At 43.3% G+C, this 27,859-nt stretch overlaps 1 pseudogene; it reads right to left on the bottom strand.

The window, feature by feature from the left end:
• The window catches only part of LOC132820025 (sodium- and chloride-dependent neutral and basic amino acid transporter B(0+)-like), a 174,068-nt pseudogene that overhangs the window by 74,659 nt on the left and 71,550 nt on the right, over positions 1 to 27,859 (bottom strand).

The raw sequence follows: 27,859 nt of genomic DNA, 5'->3' as shown, positions 1-27,859 counted from the left end.
AGGGAAAAGTAGGAAGAGGATACTGTCTGTGCCTGTGAAGTTTGCTTTCTCCAATGCATTGACATTCACTCCTAGTATCTGCTGTCTGGCCAAATCTCTACTGGTTATTCTACTGTCTTTAGGATTTTTGAACCACAGGAGCTGAAGAGAATCTGCTGACATCTTGTGGTAAGGTTGATCCTCCTGTCTTATGTTGATCTGTTTTGCTTCCAGATTTTTGCTTCTCTCACCATCTAAATGGCTTTCTTGAAAATTTTCTTTGGACCACAACAAAACTGAAAAAGACTTACCAGTAATCCATCAATAATTCTATCTCCAATGAAGGGTGATTTCAAGGCTTCATAGTCATATTTTTCCACTACTATGTAGAGATCACTAAATAAATTACTCATAGATTTCTCTGGAAGCTGAACACCTGATAAATATTGTGTTTTCAAGAATTTAATTTGTTGGACAGTGATTTTTAAAACCTTGCAGAATTTCATCAAGTGTATCTGATGCAACTTTTATGAGCAACTTGGTACATTAGATCATTGAATATAAAAGTGTATTTGTTCGGTTTCTGATTAAGTATCTAGTTTGGAGGCAAAATCAATATCTTAAGAACAGTTATTGGCAAGGTGCCAATTTTATGTACTATTTGGCCCATTTCTGAAATGACATCTTGCTGACAGTACTATTACTGCTGCCTTGTCTTCCTCATATGATTATTTAGCTTCCTTTTCATTTAATGATACAAAATCTCAATTTTTATTTTTTTAGATTAGATTACTTACAGTGTGGAAACAGGCCCTTCGGGCCAACAAGTCCACACCGACCCGCCGAAGCGAAACCCACCCATACCCCTACATTTGGCCCTTACCTAACACTATGGGCAATTTAGCATGGCCAATTCACCTGACCTGCATATCTTTGGATTGTGGGAGGAAACCGGAGCACCCGGAGGAAACCCACGCAGACACGGGGAGAATGTGCAAACTCCTCACAGTCAGTCACCTGAGGTGGGAATTGAACCCGGGTTTCTGGCACTGTGAGGCAGCAGTGCTAACCACTGTGCCACCGTGCCGCCTTGTATGTTGCTGTATAACAAAGCTGCTACTGTGTATAGCTGTGCAGGAGGATTTTCTCATGTTTATGTTGTCAAAACAGATGATTCACACCTTGTTTGCAAGTGTAATGAATGGGTCCCCCTTCTTTTAGATTGGATTAAATTCACTACGGTGTGGAAACAGGCCCTTCGGCCCAACAAGTCCACACTGACCCTCCAAAGAGAAACCCACCCAGACCCATTCCCCTACATTCACCCCTGACTAATGCACCTCACACTACTGGCAATTTAGCAAGGCCAATTCTCCTAACCTGCACATCTTTGGACTGTGAGAGGAAACCGGAGCACCCGGAGGAAACCCATGCAGACACAGGGAAAATGTGCAAACTCCACACAGACAGTTGCCCAAGGCAGGAATTGAACCCGGGTCCCTGGCGCCGTGAGGCAGCAATGCTAGCCACTGAACCACCGTGCTGCCCAGTAGACATTTCCCATTCTCTTCAGAGCTGCATGTGGGGTTAAAGACAATCCCAATCACTTTAATGTGTTCTACCAGATGAATCTCACTCTGTTGATTTTGTCTTGTCAAAAATTGCGATGCGTTTATCATCTTAAAGTTATACCTGAAGATACCTTCAAAGCTCACCGGAACCTGCACCACTGCTCATCATGTTAGAGATTGCTCATACTATCAAACCATCAAGGCAGGTTCACTGCCAACATATCCTTCCTGGCAGGGATTTGCAGGGCTCATTTTATCAAGTGTGGTCGAGGAAAAACACTTGGTCCTCCAACAAGCACAGGCCTTTGTCTTAACCAATGTGTCATTTATTACATGTTAGCAATAGGTACATATTCCACTGATATGGTAGACATTGTCACAGAGACTGTAAAGAGGATTTCAGTGGTAGGTTTTATTAATCAAGCTACTATTCTTCCACCCAAATCAGAATGATGATATTGATATGGCCATTCTTAATGCAATCCTCAGCATTAACCCTTTCTGCACCTTCTATGACTAATATCATTTTGAATCAGATTCCGCTGCATCAAATCTTCCCTCATCCTGTAGTTAATTGTTGGGAACCCAGGCAGTGCAGACTGTAAGTGGGGGCTGTGAGAGCAGGAGCTAATGTCCACAATGTACAGAGACTGGAATCCTGTGTATTATCACCAGGACGCAGGGAGGAACATGACTGAACACTCATGATGCAGGAACTTGAATGCTCAGTAATTCTCAGCAGCCCCATCCTGCCCCAAATTGATGCCCATGTTTACAGTGGGCACAGGAAACTTCAGCAAATCTTATCCCTGGGTCTTGGCTGAGGTGCTGACTGATCAAGGGAGCACTCAATGAAGTGACACTGATTGTACTCCAGAATGGCTGTGGAATTTCAGGACCAATGTTTACCAATTGAACAGGAATTTTCCTTTGCGTTGTTACTTCTCAGGAATGACCAGAAGGTGCACACAGTTTGGGTCTTCTGTAGAGTCAGGCTTCTTCCTGTATCTTTCCCCTCTGTGTTGTTCCAAGTAGGGACCCCAATCAGGAGCTGATGTGCAAGCAGCAGATATTTTCTGTGAATGGAAATGTAAAATGTTTGATCATTTCTGTTGGATTTTCACCCACTGTTAAGTGGAAAAGAAATCTGGTTCCCAATCAGATTATTCCGACACCTGATAATTCACACTATAGCAAACAATATTTCATGACAAAGATTATACTTTCATCCAGACACTTCAATTGATCCTGTTGTGCACTGGCAGTGAGACACACTGAAAGAAATGGACTTTTCACAGACAATCAGTTTGATGCAATGACCTTAGTGCAATTCATTAAATGTTAAAGGTCAGAGACATGGTGAGATGAAGAGGTTTAGGGAGGCAATTCCAATGTTTAAGGTTAACCCTGCTGAATGCACAGTTACCAATGGGAGAGTGAGTGAAATGGTGAGTGTTGCAACAAATGTCAGAATTGTAGGAGTGCAGGTATTTTGATGGTTCACACAGTTGGAGGAGGGTACGAGAGAGAGGATTTGCTCAATGATACAGGGGTGAAAATTTTAAAAGTGTGATGTTGGATTAGCGTCTCATAGTGATCAACAAGGACAGGGCTGGCAGATGAACAAGGCCTGGTGTGGTTTAAGCCACAGTGCTATGGAGAAGCATGGATTCACTTAAGGTGGAAGACGGGAAACATGAGCACCAGTAGCCAGTCAATTAACCTACAAATTATAAAGACAATGACCAGGATTTTTCGGATAGCAAGGTTTCCTGTCCGACAACCCGAAGACTTGGTGGGGAATATATCCGTACAGGTTATGGCTGTGCCAGAGTCACTTCAAGCTGCTCAGAGCATCAAATGGATGGATATGGGATTTTTATCCTCCATTTTGTGCATTTTCCTTGAACAAAACTGCCTGCCAATCTGACTGACCAGCAGTGCCACAGGGAGTAATGGTCACTGCTGGCACCAGAAGCAACCTCCAGAATCAAAGTGCTGGAGTTCCACAGGGGGAGCCAGTAGTGAGGTCACATGACAGGAAATGGGAGCGAAGGTCCAGGGAGAGTAGGGAGACTCAACAGCAAGGTCAGGAATGCAATGAATATCTGGATAGGCTGGGACTTTGAGCTGGTCTCATTGATAGAGTCAGCCATCTCCTTTTCTGAGCCTTCCTGTTCTCCCCTTACCACGCAAACCCACAATTGCAGGGGAATATTAACTGATGCTCTAGGCTTTGTGTACACCTTATAATGTTGTAGGCCGGACACAAGCATGGGATGGCAAACGAGGAGACTGTATGGGCCCTCCTGCCTACTAGTGCAGGACTGTAAGAACTTGCTGTTTACAACAACCTCAAAGACCAACCTCCTAACCATTGCATTAGGGGTTTAGTATCCTGTAATGATGTCACAGAGCAGCTTTTCATTGGGAAGAGATACCACAGTGTAAGCTGAATTAAGAAACGAAAAACAGAAATTCTTGGTGAATTGGGCAAAACCCGAAAACCGAACACTGTTTACATTAGAAATACTTGCAGAGAAGCAAATGATGTAGACTGACTAGCATTAATGATAAGGGTTACAGAATAGTTTATCAAATAATCCTTTAGATGTATTGTTGAGAAAAGACACATTTTGTCAAATCCTTTTGTCCTGCATTTATTGGGACATTTTGCAAGAATCCCAACCAATTCAAGGTGAAAAGTAAATTCTGTCATCTGAAAGGAGACTATTGATTGGTTGCTAAATGAATTCTGATTGGCAGAGATGTTGCCGTGGAGAATGCACCCACTAATGCTGATTGACAATTAACTGCCAGGTTTTGATTAGAGAATGTGGAATTTCACGCCATGGAGAGGAAGAGGCTGAGGGGGATTTCACTAAAGTTCACAAAATAATGAGAGGTCTGGGCAGAGCAAACAGGAACAATTAGCTCAATCTCATTACATCTGTGCTGTTTAGACCTTGATGTTTTGATTGATTTGCAAAAGTAGCAAATAGAGTCATAGAGATGTACAGCACAGAAACAGACCCTTCAGTCCAATCGTCCATGCTGGTCAGATATCCCAACCTAATCTAGTCCCATTTGCCGGCATTTGGCCCATTTCCCTCAAAACCCTTCCTAATCATAGACACATCCAGATGCCTTTTAAATGTTGCAATTGTACCAGCCTCTGCCACTTCCTCTGGCAGCTCATTCAAAATACGGATTACCCTCCGCATGAAAAAGTTACCCCTTACATCCCTTTTAAATTTTTCCCCTCTCACCCTAAACCTGTGCTGTCTAGTTCTGGACTCTCCCACTCCAGGGAAAAGACCTTGTCTATTTACCCTATCCAAGCCCCTCATGATTTTATAAATCTCGAGAAGGTCACCCTTCAGCCTCCAACGCTCCAGGGAAAACAGCCCCAGCCTATTCAGCCTCTCCCTGAAACTCAATCCTCCAACCCTGGCAACATCATAGTAATTTTTTTCTGAACCCTTTCAAGTTTCACAACATCCTTCCAATAGGAGGGAAACCAGAATTGCATATGATATTCCAAAAGTGGCCTAACTAATGTCCTGGGCAGCCACAACATGGCCTCCCAACTCCTATTTCAATGCTGTGACCAATAAAGGAAAGCATTCAAGACACCTTCTTCACTATCCTACCTAATTGTGACTCCACGTCCAAGGAACTATGAACCTGTACCTCAAGGTCTCTTTGTTCAGCAAACCACACCCACCCCCCCCCCCACTCTCCCCACGACCTTCCCAACAAGTGTACAAGTCCTGCTCTGATTTGCCTTACCAAAACATAAATGACAAAATGCACCGATCCTTGTGGCACACCATTGGTCACAGGCCTCCAGTCTGAAAAGCAACTCTCCATCACCACCCTCTGTCTTCTACCTTTGAGCCAGTTCCGTATCCAAATAGCTAGTTCTCCCTGTATTCCACGAGATCTAACCTTGCTAATCAGTATTCCATGAGGAACCTTGTTGAACACATTATTGAAGTCCATATAGATCATGTCCACCGCTCTGCCCTCATCAATCTGCTTTGTTACTTCTTCAAAAAAACTCAATCAAGTTTGTGAGACATGATTTCCCACGCACAAAGCCATTATAATTATCCCTAATCAGTACTTGCCTTTCCAAATACATATAAATCCTGTCCCTCAGGATTCCCTCCAACAACTTGCCCACCACCGATGTCAGGCTCTCTGAAATATAGTTCCGTGGCTTGTCCTTACCACCTTTCTTAAATAGTGGCACCACGTTAGCCAACCTCCAGTCTTCCAGCACCTCACCTGTGACTATCGATGATACAAATATCTCAGCAATCATTTCTCTAGCTTCCCACAGAGTTCTTAGGTAGACTTGATTAGATCCTGGGAATTTATCCACTTTTATGCATTTCAAGACATCCAGTACCACCTCTTCTTCAATATGGACATTTTTCAAGATGTCACCATCTATTTCCCTACATTCTATATCTTCCATGTCCTTCTTCACAGTAAACACTGATGTAAAATACTTGTTTAGTATCTTCCCCATCTCCTGCAGCTCCACACACAGGCCTCCTTGCTGATCATTGAGGGGCTCTATTCTCTCCCTAGTTACACTTTTGTCCTCAATGTATTTATAAAATCCCTTTGGATTTTTCTTAAACCTATTTGCCATTGCTATCTCATGTCCCTTTTTGCCCTTCTGATTTCCCTCTTAAGTATACTCCTACTGCCTCTATACTCTAAGGATTCCTTCGAACTCTGCTGTCAATACCTGACATATGCTTTCTTCTTCTTCATAACCAAAACCTTAACATCTGTAGTCATCAACATTCCCTATACCTACCAACCTTTCTTTTCACCCTAACGGGAATATACTATTTCTGGATTCTCATTATCTCATTTCTGAAGACTTCCCATTTTCCAGCTGTACCTTTACCTGCAAACATCTGCCCGCGATCAGCTTTTGAAAGTTCTTGCCTAATACCATCAAAATTGGCCTTTCTCCAATTTCGAACTTCAACTTTTAGATTCAGTCTATTCTTTTCTATCACTATTTTAAAACGAATAGAATTATGGTCGCTGGCCCCAAAGTGCTCCCCCACTGACACCTCAGTCACCTGCCCTGCCTTATTTCCCAAGAGTAAGTCAAGTTTTGCACCTCTCTAGTCAGTACATCCACATACTGAATCAGAAGATTTTTTTCAGCACACTTAACAAATTCCTCTCCATCAAAACCCTTGATACGATGGCAGTCCCAGTCTAAGTTAAAATCCCCTACCATACCAACTCTATTATTCTTACAGATAGCTGAGATCTCCTTACAAATTTGTTTCTTAATTTCCCACTGACTATTGGTGGGGTTTATAATACAATCCCAATAAGGTGATCATCCGTTTCTTATTTCTCAATTCCTCCCAAATAACGTCCCTGGATGTACTCCCAGGAATATCCTGCCTCAGTAGAGCAGTTATGCTATCCTTTATCAAAAATGCCACTCCCCCTCCTCTCTTGCCCCCCTTTCTATCCTTCCTATAGGATTTGTATCCTGGAACATTAAGCTGCCAATCCTGTCCATCTCTGAGCCACATCTCTGTAATTGCAATGACATCCCAGTCCGATATTCCTAACCATGCCTTCCCCGTTAGCTCTCTTGAATTGAAATAATTACAGTTTAATTTATCAGTCCAACCTGTAGTTGTTTTTTGCTTTGTTCTTGCCTGCTTTAACTAGTTACCTTTCCCAACCAATCTCAAATTGATCTTTTTCTTCACTATTTCCCTGGGTCCCACTATTCCGCACCCCCCACCCCCACCCCCCCCCTTACTAGTTTAAATCCTCCTGAGCAGCTCGAGCAATTTTCCCTGCCAGTATATTCATCCCCTTCCAATTCAGGTGCAATCCATCCTTCTTGTGGAGGTCACTTCTACCCCAGAAGAGATTTCATTGATCCATTAATGTAAACCCTTCTCCCCTGCACTATCTCCTCAGCCACACATTCATCTGCTCTTTCCTTCTATTCATACCCTCATTAGCTTGTAGTACCAGGGTTATTCCACATATTGCTACCCTAGAGAACCTCCTCTTGAATTCCTGCCTAAGCTTCTATATTGTCCCTTTAGAATCTCATCCTTTTCCCTTCCTATATCATTAGTTCCAAAGTGTACAATGACCTCCTGCTGGTCCCTCTCCCCCTTGAGAACATTCGGCACTCTCTCCAACATATCCTTGATCCTGGCAACACACCATTCTGATTTTTCACTGTTGGCCCCAGAAGTGTCTGTCTATGCCTCTGACTAGAAAGTCCCCTCTCACAATTGATCTCTTGGAACCTGACGTACCCCTCATTACATTGAGAACCAGTCTCCGGACCAGAAATTTGGCTGTTCGTGCTACATTCCCCGGAAAGTCCATCACCCCCTACATTTTCCAAAACAGCATACTTGTGTGAGATGGGGACAGCCACAGAAGACTCCTGTACTACCTGCCTACCCATCCTAATTTTCCTGGAGTTAACCCATCTACCTGAATGTTTCTGCGGCTTTTCTCGCTTCCTATAACTGCCACCCGTCATATTCCCTAGCTCTTGTAAATTCCTTATTGCCTCTAACTGCTGGTCCAACCGAACCATGCGATCTGATAGGATTCACAATCAAAGACACTTCCTGCAGAAGTAACCATCAGTAACATGGAAATGCTCCCTAAACTCCCACATCTGATAGGAAGAGCACCTCACTCAACTAAAGGTCATCGTTGCTCCTTCACAATCTACAGACCCAGAAAATAGCACCATCTTTTTGCTCTTAAAAAAAACACTGCTCCATGCTAACTTAGTACCTATGGTTTATATTTTTAAAATTTAATCAACAGACCGATCTCAATAAAAGATATAATTAAGAAAGAATCCACTCTATTCACTACTGTAGATTTACAGCAAGATTACAAGTACAAACTATGCACATGTCTGTTCCTGTGCTGTGAGCTCACCCACACAGGTTCCTCTAAGGTCAGCTGTGAATTTCACTGTTTGTTAAATTTTCCTAAATGCACTCTAATGTCCAGAGATACATGAACTCAAACAGCAAAAGCAGTGATAGTGCAGATTCACTGCTGTGTCAGACAGCAGGGTCAGTCTTTCTCTGACCCTGTGGTCACTGCCTTTGTCTGTCATCCTCCTTTTAAAAGTGCCATTGTTTTGATCTTTTATTGCAGAATCATTCGGTGTACTAGAGACAGCGCTGGATAATCACTGAAATGGGAATAATGTCCAGGGTTATGGGAAAAAGCCGGGGGAATAATACTCAGGCCTTCTGCGCATTCAGAGGGCTGGTACAGGCATGATGGGCTGAATGGCTTCTTTCTGCACCATAACAACTCAGATTCTGTGAACTTTGTGTAGTTGAGACAGACAAATCATAACCTTGGTCTTATATAGAACAGTACGGTACAGACACTAATCCTTCAGTCCACAATATTGTACCGAACATGATGCAAAATTAAACTATTTTCTTCTGCCTGCCATTGGTTCACATCCCTTCATTCCTTGCATATTCATGTCTTTAATTAAAAGTTCCTAAATGCCTTTATCATATCTGCCTCCACCCCCACCCCGGCAGCCTGTTCCAGACTCCTGACACTCTTTGTGTAAAAAAACTTGCCCCTCACATCTCCTTTGAACTTTTGCCCTCTCATCTTAAATGCTTCTCTTAGTATTTTTGAACTGTGGGGGGGAAAAAGATTCTGACTGTCAACCCTATCTATCCATCTCATAATTTTGTAGGCTTCTATCAGCCGCTCCAGAGAAAACAACCTGAGTTTTTCTAGCCTCTCCTTAGAGCTCATACCCTCTAATCCAAGCCTCATCCTGGTAAACCTCTTCTACACCCTCTCCAAAGCCTCCACATCCTTCTTGTAATGTGGCGACTAGAATTAAACGCAATAGTCGTCATGCAGCCTAAGCAAAGTCTTATAAAGCTGTAACATGACCTCCTGATTCTTGTACTCAGTTCCCTGAGCAATAACGGCAAGTACGCCATAAACTTTCTTTATCACCCTACTTGTGACGATTTGTTTTGATCTGTATTTGATGCTGAAATGAGCTTCTGACAACATTTTCATAACACCACTAAAACCATATATTTTTGCCTGCATAATCTGATTCGATTCCTCTGTAGTTACAGAAATCCTCTGTTGCAAAAATCCACACCCATGCAGTCATGCCATTGGCACTTGGCTATTCAAATAGCAAATCGAGAGTTTGATGTTGGAAAAGCACAGCAGGTCAGGCAGCATCCAAGGAGCAGGAGAATCGACATTTTTGGCTAAAGCCCTTCATCACGGCTTTAGCCCGAAACATTAATTCTCTGCTCCTTGGATGCTGCCTGACCAGCTGTGCTTTTCCAGCACCACACTCTTGACTCTGACCTCCAGCATCTGCAGTCCTCACTTTCTCCTATTCAAGTAACAACTCAGCTGACCTCCCAAATCCGACCCTCTGTGAACTTAATAATTCAAATCTGTGCTCTTAATTACATCAAGTCCTGATCATCGATCATTCCTTTCTCACTAATTCATATTGGCTCCTGCTTAAGTAAGTACTCAAGTTTAACATTCTCCTGCTTGTTTCCAAATCTTTCCATGGTCTTGGCTCACCCTTTCCTGGAAATCTCTGTGACATGTGTGGTTGTCTAAATCAAGCATTTTGAACCCTTGCTGTTTAAATAGTTTGACCATTAGTAGATGGCCCCTCAGTTGCTGAATTACGGGACTTTGGAATTCCTTCCTCAAAACTCACTGTCTCCCTGCCTTTTCTCTCATTGAAAGCATGAAGAAACAAAATGTGAGATTGATCTTGACAAACCTGTACTGAAACCAGGAAATGTTCCACGTGGACTTTATTCGAAAACTACTGAATCCCACCACCTAATGCCACTACTTGTTATTACAACCAGACAAACGTAAAGATCTGCAATGCAGAAGACACCATTCTGAAACTGAGAGATAGTTTTGAAACAGTCCAAACTCCAACTTTGTAAGGTGCATAAAGAGTGTATGAATTGATTGAGAATTTAATGAAATCAACCTAACAATCTGTGATCCATGACTGAAATACAAAATATAGAGTTTAGTGGACCTTTTGTTTATATTTGTTAAATTAAGGTGACCTGCATTTTCCAAGGTATTGCAACACACTGATATGTTCATATTTGTGATGTGTTCCAATAGTGCAATTCTTTTATTATTTTAAAACCTATCTTTGATTTAATTGCATAAATGTGATAAATTATGTTTTTTTGTAACATTGAAATAACCATAGTCCTATCAGATCACAGGGCTGCTCTCTCAACAGAGAGCGAGGTGATTGATGGTGGTTTAACCTGAGGATCAAGGGGAGAGTTCCAGAAGGAGAGTTCATCACAGTAACCTCAGCTGGTACAGGGATTGGCATCACTCAGCATCACCAACTCACCCATCCAACCAACTGAGCTAACCGATCCACTTTCTTTTAGTTGTATATTCAAACATTCACAGATACTACTTCCAGTCCACTCCAGCTTTAGTGCCTGAACCAAGATGGTATCACGGTGGACTGAACTGAGCATAAATGAAAGGACAACAAAAAGACATTTTGACTTTGAAACAATATGCTTTGCATTGCATCTATCATGATCCAAAACCTAATTTTATGTTCTCTGTTCCTTAATCTTTAAAAGATTTCAAAGCGTCCCTCACCTGCCACAAGGTGGGGCCCTCAGCTTGGACAACTCTCACCACAGCCATGATGGGGATCCACATAATACAGAAGATGGTCATACACCAGCCCAGTGCTCCTGACCAGACAGGGTATTCAACAGATCCATATCTTAGTGGGGCAAATGTTGTCAAGGACCAGATTAAGACTGCCTGAATGTGGATAAGATACAAAACTAAATCAGAAACAGAATGAGAGATTGGGTATTTTCAGTTTAAATCAAAATAATGTGTAACAGCTTCTTACCACCAGCAAACACGGAGAGATCAGAATCCAACACATTCTCCACCACAGCCAGAAGAGCCAAGTCCTTTCCCCAATCATCATCTCAATGTCCTTGATGAATCTGTTTGTCCCTGTGAACAACAAGGAAGAAGAGAGACACCATCACTCACTCTGTCCTGTCTTGAGGGCAGCTTGTTTACTGTTGAAGTTCATCTTGTACAGGGTGGCACTGATGAACAGGTTAACCCAGAGAAGGGATTGCTCCAGATTTCAAACAGGATAAGGAAATTGATTCTTGTCACCAACTGATTGATCTTTCTCTCTCATTTTAGGAACAAAGGTCTGTCCATCCCAGCACAAATTGGAAACATAAGCTTTTCCTGGAATGAGTTCTTCTTGGGCGATGAAGGTTACTTGGAATTTGAAACACAAACAGATCAATCATGACCGTATTGATGGTGGAGCAGGCTTGAGGGGCTGAATGGGTCTATTTCTGCTAAGGACTTGTAAAATATGAAAGTGAAGAGTTCATATCAAACCCTAAATATAGAAACATGTGAACAACAGCAAAAATAGGCTAATTTTCTCTAATCTTATTACAAATCACTTGTTAGGGATACGATTAATACTGATAGAAACCAATGAAGGGTAAAGAGTGGGGTGTTTCCAATATAAAGAACAGGGGTATAAGTGTAATTAATTAAAACTTATAAAATACACCATTGAGTTAAATGCAATAGAGATGACCACTTAGGTGATATGTTGCAACTGTAGCATGTGGGTGCTGCTGGATTCCTAAAGAAATCCAGTTATATTGGATCAGCTCAAACATTTGATATAGTACCACACATGAGGCTCCTTAATAACCTGAGAGCCCATTGTGCTGGGTGTACAGTATGACCATGGATAGTGGATTGGTGAGCTGATAGAAGATCGACAGCAGTATCTTGTCAGGATCTGGATGATGTGAGCTTGGCAAGGTTTATTCGAGAATTGGATGAGAACTGTAGCAATTCTGATGTCGGGAAGACCATTTTTTTTTATTCTTTCAGTAAGCAATGAGCTGAATCTGTCACTCAGCAGTGATGAGTTCCTAATTAATGGGATTATTCCCTATTAAGCAGCAAGCTAATGGTATAACACGCCTAACTAATATTCAGCTTCCTATCTTAAACTCACCTAACAAGCTCAACATTGAGAAAACTTGACCTGGAGATTAGAGTGGTGATCTCGTGAATTCAGCTTGTTACCTGCTCCAAATGACCTAAATATTAGGCACTGAGGTCTCAGAGAATACTCCAAGGATGCCAGCCACATGCACTTTACATTCATGGTATTGGATCTGATATGTGCCAGTCTCTAATATCTTGCTGGGCCATCTCAGAAAATTTCTACACTTCAGTACTGCACCACAGTCTGCCCCAGTGACTATCATTGTAATGCCTCGGCCAGCACACCCAAGAGCATGAACCCAGGCTGCATCTCCGGGCTGGTCACTTGCTGTCCCAATTCTCACTCATTCTGAGCTGGCCTGGATGCTCACAACACCTCTCCCTTGCCTTGCCTTTTGCCTTTGTGTGTTTGCTACCTCAGCCAGGGATATTATTCCAGTCGCTCCTTGCCATTTAGTGCAGACACAAAGGAAGGAATCTTGTTGTGGTTGTCAACAGGACTCTGTCAAATCAAGGAGGGTATAATGGGGTGCTGGCACAGTAAGTCATGGGCAGTCTCTGATACCAATTCCATGTGCTTAGACATGGGCAACCAGCTGCTCAGGGTGGTCAACATTAGTGTTTACTCCACGTAAGGGGTTAGGAACTGAATGAAGGTCAGCCCACCACCTGGCTTGAGTCTTTCTGCTCTACTGTGGGCTGCTTACTTCCTGAAATGAGACAGAGGCAGGTATTAATGGAGATGAAAGGACGTGTCCCAATTGTTACTGTAGGTGCAGCTGGGAGGTATCCTGAGTGAACAAGCAGTGCAGAGGGACTGCAGGATTAATGGTGTCTGGGATTGGGGTAGGTGTGAGTGAGCGGAGGGGGACAGATTGCAAGCTGTAGTGAGATTGGTAGGGCATGAGACTCAGTGGAAGGTGGGTATAGCAAGAGAGTTACGGTGAGGGTGAGATAACAAACATGGTAGCACTTACAAGCAAAGTGGAGAAGATCATTGACTTCCTTCTTTCACTGCTGGGTATTCCTCCAGATGGCTGAGATTGCACTGATCCAGGTGGCAACCTCGGACCAGGTTGTCATGTCATGCCCTGATCTTACCAATCCAGGGGTAAGAAGAAATCCCACCTCAACACCACACTATGCTGTAGAATCTTTAGATCCCTACCCATCAGGCAGGACACTCCTTCCCCCTGCCTGCCTGCTATGTCTGGGATCAATATAAGTAACACTGTAGGGCTGTTCTAGACTGACAGTGTTTTTATGGATACTTAACGGGCTTTTAATGAAGTTGTAACCACAACATATGGAGCTGCCAGTGTTGGCCTGGGTGGACAAGGTCAGAAGTCACATGGCACCACATTATAGTCCAAAAGGTTTATTTGAAATCAAATGCTTTCGGAGCACTGCCCCTTCGTCAGGTGAAGTAAAGAGAAGCACACAGACACAGAGTTTATAATCAGAGAGATCAAAATATCATACAAGTGGTGTGAGTGGAGTGTTGACAGACTGAATAATAGGTCTCTGCAGGTGATCAAGAGTGTCAGATGGTGTGAATAAAGTGTCAACAGCTGAATAGCAGGTGAAGGGATGATCTATAATCTGATTCATTAAGGAAGAGAGATAATTACAAAATATTAAAAATAAGGTAGTTCTGGAGACAAACCAAATGACTGGAATAACATGGTAGGTATAAGAGTCACACGCCGAGGGTCTAACCAAAGTAACAAGTACTAATCCAAAACTGTACACATTAAATAAGGTAGAGAGATCATAATAAGTTATCAAGGTGATGGTGTCAAAACTGGACAGTAAGGAAGATCTTACAGGTACAGAACAGTGTAATGGGGTCACATGTAGTACGACTTGTAACCAAGATCGTGGTTGAGGCCATCTTCATGGCTACAGAACTCAGCTATTGGTTTCAGCTCAGTAATTCTGTGCTATTGTGGTCCTCAAGATACAAAACAACACAGAATTATTGTGAGGTAGCAGTGCTAACCACTGGGCCACTGTGCCATCCAAAGTGGGGATATTTTCAGGATGGCAACCTGTAACTGTATCACAGAGATTAGAGCTAGGGCCTTGATTATGACTGGAGTGAAGAAAGTAAATATACAATCACCAAGTTTCCAGATCACAAAAATAGGTGGGAGGGCATTTGGTGAGGATGACACAAAGATTCTATTGAGAGATACAACAGGTTATGTGAAAGAACAAAAACTAGCCAGGTAGAATATAAAGTGGAAAAATGTGAGTAATACACTTTGGCGGGAGGAATAGAGGAGTTGAATATTATTTGACTGAAAAGACTGCAGAAAGCTGCAGCACAGAAGGACTTGGGGTTCCTTGTGCATAAATCTGAAAAGCCTGGCCTTTAAATTTTATGGGTATGAGGGAAGGAAAATGGATAGTTGGCCTTTATTTCAAAGCAAACAGAATACAAAAATAGGTAAGCTTTGTTATAAATGTTCAAGGCACTAGTGAGACCATGGCTGGAATATTCGGAACAGTTTCTATTCCTCCATGGGATGAGGATGCCACTGGCTCAGTAGAATTTATCGTCCATCCCAGAGAGCAGTTAAGAGTCAACCATACTGCTATGTGTCCAGAGTCACATGTTGTCCAGACCAGGTAAGGATAGCAGTTTCTTTCCCTGAAGGACATTAGCAAACCAGAGGGGTTTTTTCAATCATTGACATTGATTCAAGGTCATAATTGGACTCTTAATTCTAGATTTTTATTGAATTCAATAAAACGGGGCAGCACAGTGATTCAGTGGTGAGCAATGTTGCCTCACAGCACCACGGACCTGGGTTCAAATCCAGCCTCAGGTGGCTGTCTGTGTGGATTTTGCACATTCTCCCCATGTCTGTATGGGTTTCCTCCAGGTGCTCCAGTTTCCTCCCACAGTCCAAAGTTATGCAGCTTGGTTGGACTGGCCGTGCTAATTTCCTCTATAATGTCCACGGATGTGCAGGCTAGGCTGGTTAGGCATGGGAAATGCATGATTACGGGGATAGGGTAGGGGTCTGGGTCTGGGTAGGATGCTCATCAAAGAGTTGGTGTGCACTCGTTGGGCCAAATGGCCCGCTTCCACATTGCAGAGATTTTATGATTCAAATTGCACCATTTGCCATGATGGGATTCGAGCCTGGATCCCTAAGGCAGTACCTGGGTTAACAATCCAGCGATTATATCATCAGATCATCATCTCCCCCTCAAAAAAAATATTGGCTTTGGAGGCAGTCCAAAGAAGGTTCATGAGATTAATTTCGGATATGGAGAGATTTTCTTTTCAGGAGTGTTCGAGTAGTTTGGGCTTGAGCTCTTTTGAATTTCCTGGAATAAGAGGCAATCTATTTTGAAAAGTATATGATTGTTAACGATTGTGCTTGATCAGATATAGGAATAGAGGCTGTTTTCACTTATGCTAGAGTCTGGGACCAGAAGGCATCTCCTGAGAACCAAGAGGTTACATATTTAAGACAGAGATGAGGAAGACTTTTTGCTCTTAGAGTGCAGCGGTATTCTTTTTACCACAGAGTGCTGTTGAGGCTAGGTATATAAGTCTATTCATGTAAGATAGATTGTAAATCAGTAAAGGAATCAAACATTGTGGGGAAATGGTAGGAAAGTGGAGTGAAGGATAGTCAAATCAGCCATGACCTCATTGAATGGTGGCGCAAAATCAGTGGGGTGAATGGCCTACTTCAACTCCTCTGTCTTATGGTCTCATTGTCTTAAGTACTTATATTGCTATAAAACTCATACTTACACAGTCTGGGCTCTGTGCTGCCTCACTACATACAACAAACACACAGTAACTGCAAGCTGGCTGCTAATATTATCACTGCTACTGAAGGTCAGTCAGGAACCTTTGTACATCACATATTTGTGAAGCAATCTAACAGCAGAAAGATAAACTCCCTATGTGATCTTGGATTTGTGCAATAATACAAGTATCAGCAATTAACAAGACAATGACTGTAGTAAAATTGGCTGAAATCCAGCAAAAACAAGTGGATCCTGAGTGAAGGATGCAAAAAATGATGTTGTGTGTTTCATGCTGGTTTCTGGAACCAATTAGGTTTCATTGTCAGGAAGAGCAAGTGAATTCTGATACACGTCTGCCAGCATCTGATTCATTTGGTCTGATTTTATTAAAGAAACCTTAATTTTCACAAAGTACTTTAAATTTAATATGTTTATTTGTTTCGGTCTCTTTTATGATTGACTGACCATAGATCCAGCTGAGACCGATGAGTTGCAGGAGAGCTGTTATAACGAGAATCCAGTCCGTAACGTAATGATCCATTAAATTTAGCCAGTAAATCCCAGCCTAAAATTAAATGGAAAATTCAAAAATGTTACACAGGAAAATGATCGTACTCTTACTTTCAAATTCAGACTTTGATGAGATTTGAAAAATGTATACATGTAAGTGCTTATAATAAAAGCACAATTCTAACTAAAGCAAATTCAGAAGTCACAATGTCAGGTTATATTCCAACAGATTTATTTGAAATCACAAGCTTCTTCATCAGATGATGAAGGAGCAGTGCTCTGAAAGCTTCTGATTTCAAATAAACCTGTTGGATTATAGCCTGACATCGTATGACTTCTGAAATTGTCCACTCCAGTCCAACATTGTCACTTCCACATCATAACTAAAGCAAAATACTACAGATGCTGGAAATCTGAAACAAACACAGAAATTCCTGGAAAAAATCAGCAGGTCTGGCAGTATCTGTGGAGAAAGAAACTAACATATTGATTCCAGTCTGGTACAACTCATCTTCAGAACTGTTCCAACACAATTCTAACTCGATGCTCAATATTCCCTCATTCATTTGTGTGTGGGATTCAATTATGTTGCTGTTCCCTCTTCTCCATTCTCACCTGAAAGTCATTTTTGAAATGGGGAGATCAGAATTTACCTGCAGTGTTCCAAATGTGATCTCACGTGATCAAATAAGTGAAGAGGTTACCTCAGAGTCCAATTGGACCTTGATCAGCTGGGCCAATGGGCTGAGGAGTGACAGATGGGGTTTAATTTAGATAAATGTGAGGTGCTGCATTTTCGAAAAGTAAGTTAGGGCAGAATTTATACACTTAATGTTAAGGTCCTGGGGAGCGTTGTTGAACAAAGAGACCTTGGGGCGCAGTTTCATGCAGAAGGTGGTGTGTGTATGGAAGTTTTGGAGGCTGGTATAATTACAACATTTAAAAGGCTTTTGGATGGATATATAAATAGGAATAGTCTAGAGTGGCAAATAAGACTACATTAATTTAGGATATCTGATACCATGGATGAAGGATCTGTTTCTGTGCTGTACATCTCTGACTTTATGACCCTATGGGTGGCATGGTGGCTCAGTAGTTAGCACTACTGCCTCACAGCACCAGAGACCCAGGTTCAATTCCCGCCTCAGGCAACTGTCTGTGTGGAGTTTGCACATTCTCCCTGTGTCTGCGTGAGCACTCTCCGGGTGTTCTGGTTTCCTCCCACACTCCAAAAATGTGCAGGTTAGGTGAGTTGGCCATGCTAAATTGTCTGTAGTGTTAGGTGTAGGGGAATGGGTCTGGGTGGGTTGCTCTTCGGAGGGTTGGTGTGGACTTGTTGGGCCGAAGGGCCTGTTTCCACATTGTAAGTAATCTAATCTAATCTAAATACATCCTAGATTTAGACATCATGACCCCTCATGTACATCTTAACTCTTTGCCTCCAGTTTTAACTGCCTGGGAACATTGCATTAATGGGATTTGTGAAATTACCAACTCTCCCCACTCAGTATCTGAACTACATTCCCATTCAACACAAATATCTGAATAAGGGAACATGGCTCAGGAGTAGGCCATCCTGTCCCTGGGGCTTACTCCACCATTTAATAAGGTTAAAATCACACACCAGGTTATGATCCAACAGGTTTATTTGGAAGCACTAGCTTTCTGACCGCCGCTCCTTCATCAGGTGGTTATGGAGTATAAGATCGTATGACATAGAATTCAAAGCAAACTTTTGAAAGCTAGTGCTTCCAAAAGAACCTGTTGGACTATAACCTGGTGATATGTGATTTTCAACTTTGTACATCCTAGTCCAACACTGGCACCTCCACATAATTTAATAAGGTTACCGCTGTTATGAATTGCTTTGAATATATTTGCGTCCTTCTTTCCATAATACAAGCAATACTGTATACAGACTCTCACATTATGGAACCATCAGTGCACTGTATAACTGAAGCTTAACATCTCTACTTTTGTATCCACTCAGCCTTGCAGCAAATGATAAAGTTATATTAGTTTTCCCAAATATATAGGTGAGGACTGCAAATGCTGGAGATCAAAGTTGAAGAGTGCGGTGCTGGAAAAACACAGCCAGTCAGGCAGCATCTGAGGAGCAGGAGAGTTGATGTTTTGGGCATAAGCCCTTCATCAGGAATGAGGCTTGTGGGCCAAGGGGGCTGAGAGATAAATGGGAGAGGGATGAGGCTGGGGGGAGGATAGCTGAGAATGCACTAGGTAATATATCTCCCTCCCCACCCCTATCCATGGTCCATAAAGACCATTCCTTCTGCAACTCCCTTGTTCAGTCCATGCCCCCACCAACCCACCCTCCTATCCTGGCACCTTCCCCTGCCACCAAAAGAATTGCAAAACTCCACCCACGCCTCCCCACTTACCTCCGTCCAAGGCCCCAAAGGAGCCTTCCACATCTGTCAGAGATTTATCTGCACTTCCACACACATCATCTACTATGTCTGTTGCTCCCAATGTGGTCTCCTCTACATCGGGGAGACAGAACTCCAGTTTGCAGAACGTTTCAGAGGGCATCTCCAGGACACACGCTCAAACAGTCCCATTGCCCCATTGCCGAACACTTTAACTCCCCATTCACTCAGGACATGCAAGGCCTGGGCCTCCTCCACCGCCAAACCCTAACCACCCGATGCCTGGAGGAAGAATGCCTCATCTTCCACATTGGGACCCTCCAACCACATAGGATCAATGTGGATTTCACCAGTTTCCTCATTTTCCCTCCCCCCACCTTATCCCAGATGCAACTTTCCAACTGGACACCACCCTCTTGACCTGTCCTACCTGTCCATCTTCCTTCCCACCTTTCTACTCCATCCTCCTCTCTGACCTATCGCCTTCACCCCCAACTTCATCTACCTATCGCATTCTCAGCTACCTTACCCACAGCCCACTCCTTCTCTCATTTATCTGTCAGCCCTCTTGGGCCACCAGCCTCACTCCTGATGAAAGTCTCATACCCAAAACATTGATTTTCCTGCTCGTTGGATTCTGCCTGATCTGCTGTGCTTTTCCAGCAGCACACTCTTCGTTTTTCCTAAATATATTGGAGGGTTGTTTTTCAGACTGGAGGCCTGTGACCAGTGGAGTGCCACAAGGATTGCTGCTGGGTCCTCTACTTTTTGTCATTTATATAAATGATTTGGATGTGAGCGTAAGAGGTACAGTTAGTAAATTTGCAGATGACACCAAAATTGGAGGTGTAGTGGACAGCGAAGAAGGTTACCTCAGATTACAACAGGATCTTGATCAGATGGGCCAATGGGCTGAGAAGTGACAGATGGAGTTTAATTCAGATAAATGCGAGGTGCTGCATTTTGGGAAAGCAAATCTTAGGACTTATATGCTTAATGGTAAGGGCGGAGGGAGTGTTACTGAACAAAGAGACCTTGGAGTGGAATCGCTGGTAGATAGGATCGTGAAGAAGGCATTTGGTATGCTTTCCTTTATTGGTTAGAGTATTGAGTACAGGAGTTAGAAGGTCATGATGCGGCTGTACAGGACATTGGTTAGACCACTGTTGAAATATTGTGTGCAATTCTAGTCTCCTTCCTATTGGAAAGATTAGATTAGATTATTTACAGTGTGGAAACAAGCCCTTCGGCCCAACAAGTCCACACCGATCCGCCAAAGCGCAACCCACTCAGACCCATTCCCCTACATTTACCCCTTCATCTAACACTATGGGCAATTTAACTTGGCCAATTCACCTAACTTGCACATTTTTGGATTGTGGGAGGAAACCGGCGCACCCGGAGGAAACCCACACAGACACGGGGAGAATGTGCAAACTCCACACAGAGAGTCACCTGAGGCGGGAATTGAACCCGGGTCTCTGGCGCTGTGAGGCAGCAGTGCTAACCACTGTGCCATCGTTGTGAAATATGAAAGGGTTCAGAAAAGATTTACAAGGATGTTGCCAGGGTTGGAGGATTTGAGCTATAGGGAGAGGTTGAACAGGCTGGGGCTGTTTTCCTTGGCACGTCGGAGGCTGAGGGGTGATCTTATAGAGGTGTACAAAATTATGAGGGGCATAGATAGGATAAATAGACAAAGTTCCCTGGGGTCAGGGAGTCCAGAACTGGAGGGCCTAGGTTTAGGGTGAGAGGGGAAAGATATAATAGAGACCTAAGGGGCAACTTTTTTCCACACAGAGGGTAGTACGTGTATGGAATGAGCTACCAGAGGAAGTGGTGGAGGCTGGTACAATTGCAACATTCAGAAGGCAATTGGATGGGTATATGAAAGGAAGGGTTTGGAGGGATATGGGCTGGGTGCTGGCAGGTTGGACTAGATTGGGTTGGGATATCTGGTCAGCATGGACAGATTGGACTAAAGGGTCTGTTTCCATGCTATACATCTCTATGACTCTATATGCTGCATCTGCACAGTAACTTTTGATTGTCACGCATCCTTCTGTCTCTCAGAGTTCTGCAATCTCTAATCATTTTGATATGATGTTTTATTTTTTATTCTTCCTGCTAAAAGGGAAACACTTCATGTTTTCCTACATTATACTCCATTTGCTACATCTTTGCCCACCGACTTAAACCATCTTTCTCTTTTTATAACCCCCTTATGTCTTCCTTGAAAATTACTTTCCAATTTATGTCATCAGCAACTTTGGTAACTGTGTCTTCTACTGCTTCATCTATGTCATTGATGTAAATTGTAAATCATTCAAATGCCAGAATTGACCCTGAGGCACGCCACTTGTTACATCATGAGAACCTGAAAAAAAAACACATTTGTGCTGACTCTCTGTTTACTATTAGCCAGCTAATTTTCTGTCCATGTCAATATGCTAACCCCTGTACCATGAGCTCCTATGTTCTACAATAAATATTAATGTGACACTTTATCAAATGCCTCTGGAAATATAAGAAAAAGTACATCCACCATTTCCCCATTATCCAAACACTCATATTATTTCTGAAATAATTCTAACAAATTGGTGAAATATGTTCTCTCCCTTCACAAGACCGTACTGGCTCTATTTGACTACTTCAAAACCTACATTGTCATGCCACAAATTCCTTAATAATAATTGCTAACATTTTACTTATGATAGATAGTAAGTTAACTGCTCTGTATTTCTTTCTTTTTGAATAAAAGATTTATATTTTCTAACCCAGTCATAGAGTCAAAAGGTGTGGTGCTGGAAAAGCACAGCTGGTCAGGCAGCATCCAAGGAGCAGGAGACAATAGACAATAGACAATAGGTGCAGGAGTAGGCCATTCAGCCCTTCGAGCCTGCACCGCCATTCAATATGATCATGGCTGATCATTCCTAATCAGTATCCGCTTCCTGCCTTATCTCCATAACCCTTGATTCCACTATCTTTGAGAGCTCTATCCAACTCTTTCTTAAATGAATCCAGAGACTGGGCCTCCACTGCCCTCTTGGGTAGAGCATTCCACACAGCCACCACTCTCTGGGTGAAGAAGTTTCTCCTCATCTCTGTCCTAAATGGTCTACCCCGTATTTTTAAGCTGTGTCCTCTGGTTCGGCACTCACCCATCAGCGGAAACATGTTTCCTGCTGCCAGAGTGTCCAATCCTTTCATAATCTTATACGTCTCAATCATATCCCCTCTCAGTCTTCTAAACTCAAGGGTATACAAGCCCAGTCGCTTCAGTCTTTCAGTGTAAGGTAATCCCTCCATTCCAGGAATTGACCTTGTGAACCTACGCTGCACTCCCTCAATAGCCAGAATGTCTTTCCTCAAATTTGGCGACCAGAACTGCACACAGTACTCCAGGTGTGGTCTCACCAGGGCCCTGTACAGCTGCAGAAGCACCTCTTTGCTTCTGTACTCAATCCCTCTTGTTATGAAGGCCAGCATGCTATTAGCTTTCTTCACTACCTGCTGTACCTGCATGCTTGCCTTCATTGACTGGTGTACAAGAACACCCAGATCTCTCTGTACTGCCCCTTTACCTAAATTAATTCCATTGAGGTAGTAATCTGCCTTCCTGTTCTTGCCACCAAAGTGGATAACCATACATTTATCCACATTAAACTGCATCTGCCATGCATCTGCCCACTCACCTAACTTGTCCAGGTCACCCTGTAATCTCCTAACATCCTCATCACATTTCACCCTGCCACCCAGCTTTGTATCATCAGCAAATTTGCTAATGTTATCGCTGATGCCATATTATTAACATATATTGTAAAAAGCTGCGGTCCCACACGGATCCTTGCGGTACCCCACTGGTCACTGCCTGCCATTCCGAAATGGAGCCGTTTATCACTACCCTTTGTTTCCTATCAGCCAACCAATTTTCAATCCAATCTAGTACTTTGCCCCCAATACCATGCGCCCTAAGTTTACTCACTAACCTCCTATGTGGAACTTTATCAAAAGCTTTCTGAAAGTCCAGGTACATTACATCTACTGGATCTCCCTTATCCATCTTCAGAGTTACATCCTCAAAAAACTCCAGAAGATTAGTCAAGCACGATTTCCCCTTCATAAATCCATGCTGACTCTGTCCTATCCTGTTACTACTATCCAGATGTGCCGTAATCTCATCCTTTATAATAGACTCCAGCATCTTTCCCACCACTGAGGTCAGACTAACTGGTCTATAATTTCCTGCTTTCTCTCTCCCACCTTTCTTAAAAAGTGGTATAACATTAGCCAGTCTCCAATCCTCAGGTACCGATCCCGAATCTATCGAATTCTGGAAAATAATCACCAACGCATCCACGATTTCCCGAGCCACCTCCTTCAGTACCCTGGGATGTAGACCATCAGGCCCCGGGGACTTATCAACCTTCAGACCTAACAGTCTCTCCAACACCAAATCCTGGCAAATACAGATTCCCTTAAGTTCAGGTCCTTCGGTCACTGCTACCTCAGGGTCTTCCCCAGTCTTGTGTCTTCCCCAGTGAACACAGATCTGAAGTACCCATTTAATTCTTCTGCCATTTCTTTGTTCCCTGTAATATATTCCCCTGTTTCTGTCTTCAAGGGCCCAATTTTAGTCCTAACCATTTTTTTGCCTTGCACATACTTGAAAAAGCTTTTACTATCCTCCTTTATATTATTGGCCAGTTTACCTTCGTATCTCATTTTTCCTCTGCGTATTTCCTTCTTAGTAATCCTCTGTTGTTCTTTAAAAGCTTCCCAGTCCTCTGTTTTCCCACTTATCTTTGCTATGTTATACTTTTTCTCTTTTAACTTTATATGTTTCTTAACTTCCCTCGTCAGCCACGGCCACCCATGCCTCCTCCTGGGATCTTTCTTCCTTTTAGGAATGAACTGATCCTGCAACTTCTGCATTATACACAGAAATATCTGCCATTGTTCCACCACGGTCATCCCTGCACCATTGAACTTTGGCCAGCTCTTCCCTCATAGCTCCATAGTTCCCTTTATTCAACAGAAGTACTGTCACTTCCGACTGTACCCTCTCCCTCTCAAATTGCAGATTGAAACTTAATGTATTATGGTCACTACTTCCCAATGGCTCCTTCACTTCGAGGTCTCTGACTAATTCTGGTTAATTACACAATACTAGATCCTGAATTGCCTTCTCCCTGGTCGGCTCCAGCATCAGCTGCTCTAAGAATCCATCTCTGAAGCACTCCATAAAGTCTCTTTCTTGAGGTCCAATACCATCCTGATTCTCCCAGTCTACCTGCATGTTAACATTCCCCATAACAACTGTAGTAACATCTTTACCACAGGTCAATTTCAGCTCCTGATTCAACTTACATCCGACATCCAGACTACTGTTTGGGGGCCTGTAGATGACTCCCAAGAGGGTCGTTTTACCCTTAGTATTTCGCAGCTCTATCCACACTGACTCTACATCCCCTGACTCTAGGTCCCCCCGCGCAAGGGACTGAATATCGTCCCTTTCCAACAAGGCCACTCCACCCCCTCTGCCCGTCAGTCTGTCCTTACGATAGCACGTGTAGCCTTGAATATTCATTTCCCAGGCCCTGTCCACTTGAAGCCACGTCTCAGTTATCCCCACAATATCGTATCTGCCAATTTCCAAAAGAGCCTCAAGCTCATCCATCTTATTTCTAATGCTTCGTGCGTTCATATACAGCATTTTTAATTTGTTACTGCTCTCACCCTTCCCATCAACCCCTATTCCACTCAACCTTACAGCATGATCCCTTTTTGAATTTTCTGCCTCATTGATACAGTTGTCTTTCTTGACTTCTCTTGTTCTAACTTTTCCTTCAACTTCCTTTTTGTACATCCAGTTTGTCCCCTCCCCCCCGCTACTTAGTTTAAATGTAGCGGTGTTGCAGTAGAAAACCTGCCTGCCAGAATGCTGATCCCTAACCTGTTAAGGTGCAAACCGTCTCTCTTGTCGAATTTATGTTTGCACAAAATGTACCCCAGTGATTCAAGAACTTAAATCCTTGCTTCCTGCACCAGTTCCCCAACCACACATTCAAGTCCATTATCTCCCTGTTTCTGGCCTCACCAGCCCGAGGAACTGGAAGCAAACCAGAGATAACCACCTTGGACGTCCTGCTTTTCAGCCTTCTTCCTCGTTCTCCAAAGTCCCGCTGTAGTATGTGCCTCCTCTTCTTCCCGACATCATTTGTGCCGACATGTACCACCACCTCTGGCTCTTCACCCTCGTCCTTGAGGATTTCCTGCACTCTGTCCGCGATGTCTTTCACCCTGGCACCAGGAAGACAACACACCATCTTTAAATCCCATCTGCATGCCACAAAAACACCGGTCAGTTCCTCTCACGATGGAGTCCCCTATTACCACGGCTCTATGCGATGTCCGACTCTTCCGCTCTGCCTCTGCGCCAACTTTTGATTGACAGACCTGGCCGCCTCGCGGACTGGCAGTGTCATCAGTCTCCACTGTTTCCAACAGCTTCAACTTGTTCCTGACAGGTACTTCTCCCGGGGTCTCTTGCACCTGTCTCCTCTCTGCCTTCCTCATCGTCTGCTCTCTTCTGCTCTCTTCTGGCATGATTGGTGTAATAACCTCGCTGAAGGTCTTGTCCAGAAAGATCTCATTCCCTCGGATGAGCCTAAGGTCCTCGAGTTCTTTCATCAGCGCTGCAATATGCGCGGTCAATAGCTGAATGTGCACCCACTTTCCGCACATGTACGAGTCAGACACACCAGAGTCGTTGACCTCCCACATCAAGCACATAGCGCACTGAACCAGCTGGGCAGTCATGTCTTCACCCTCTTCAACTGTGGCGTAATCACTTCACTCAACCTCCTTTTCAAAGACTCCTGAGCTGAAGCCTCACTCTTCGATTAAAAACTTCCTTAGACCCTTGTTTTGTAGCAAGCCTGTGGACTCTTAATTTAGGTTCTTAACACACCCACTCTAATAGCAAATCACTTACCTTCCCGACCGACTTTGCGCTCCGCCTGAACTTCCGCCCAGCTCCCGCCGCTCTCTGCTGCGAAAAGAGAGAGTTGACGTTTTGAGCACAAGCTCTTCATTTCTGATTAAGGGCTTAAGCTCAAAACATCGACTCTACTGCTCCTCAGATGCTGTCTGACCAGCCGTGCTTTTCCAGCGCCACACTTTTTGACTCTAATCTCCAGCATCTGAAGTCCTCACTTTCTCATGTCGGCCCGACCAAGTAATAATTGAAGTTTCCTTCCGTAAAGGACATTAGTGAACCAAAGGGGTGTTTCTAACAATCAACAATGGATTCATTTGAATTCATTAGACTCTTAATTCCAGAGTCTATTGAATTCAAATTATACCATCTGCTGTGGCAGGATTCAAACCTGGATTCCCAAAACATTCCCTGGATCTCTGGATTAACAGTCTACCGATAATACCAGTAGGCCATTGTCTCCCCTAAGGCTAGGCTAAGCTAAGCATGTTTGCAGACAGTGAGGGAGAAAATTCTGATGCCGATGATCACGACATGATGCTGAGTTGCAGCATCTAACATCAAGGCAACTGAGTTACCAGTCAAGAGCAACTGAAAATAACACACTTCTCTTCAAATCGGTATACACTCACCAGGTCAGAATGAGTTGTCAAACCTCCAAAACGATTTATTGATGGTTGGATTATCAATCTTCTTAATTCACATTTTTATTGTTTGTTGGTAACCTCAGTCAATGCAGAAGTTGAACCTGTGTTGTTGGTGCCACCTCCCCCCCCCCCATTGTAAATCAGCCATCCAGGAGAAAGTGAGGACTACAGATACTGGAAATCAGAGTCAAAACGTGTGGTGCTGGAATCATCTTCCTGTTAAAGAGCTTATGGTCGAAACATCAACTCTCCTGCTCCTCAGATGCTGCCTGACCGGCTGTGCTTTTCCAGCATCACTCTCTTTAAAATCAACCATTCAGCCAACTGAGCCAAAAGAAAACAGTGTGGTGGTGGTGGATAAGCAGGAATATCATAGGGGATAGTGGAGGAGCTGATCATCACAGGAGGAGACTGAAGAGAAACAGAAGGAACATCGGTGAAAAGGGAGAAGGCTAGGAGAGGTGGGGAGGGTATATAATGCAGAGGAGGAGGGTAGAGTGTGAACAAATCAAAGGAAACATTAACGGCCGCATCTTTCTCTTAACTGGCTCATACAAAGGGCTAGCAGAGAATGTGCACTATAATGGGAAGGGTTCAAGATCTCTTCCTGCACAACGCAATTATACCCAACAGAAACAGAAATTGAAGAATATGATTGCACAAGGCCTCATTTGAAGGCTTAGCAATGAAGGGAAGCTTTTGCTACAGATTAAAAGTGAATGAACAATTCTGTGTCTCAAACATAATTTCTCTCATGTGTCTGGAAGTTAAGGGCATAGGGATCAGGCTGTTCTGCCACCTGCGGAATTCTAAAAGCAAAGGAATGTGGATGCTGGAAATCTGAAA

The sequence above is a fragment of the Hemiscyllium ocellatum genome, chromosome 11, assembly GCF_020745735.1.
Source record: "Hemiscyllium ocellatum isolate sHemOce1 chromosome 11, sHemOce1.pat.X.cur, whole genome shotgun sequence".
Lineage (NCBI taxonomy): Eukaryota > Metazoa > Chordata > Chondrichthyes > Orectolobiformes > Hemiscylliidae > Hemiscyllium > Hemiscyllium ocellatum.
This window is presented reverse-complemented; position numbering and strand designations above follow the sequence as displayed.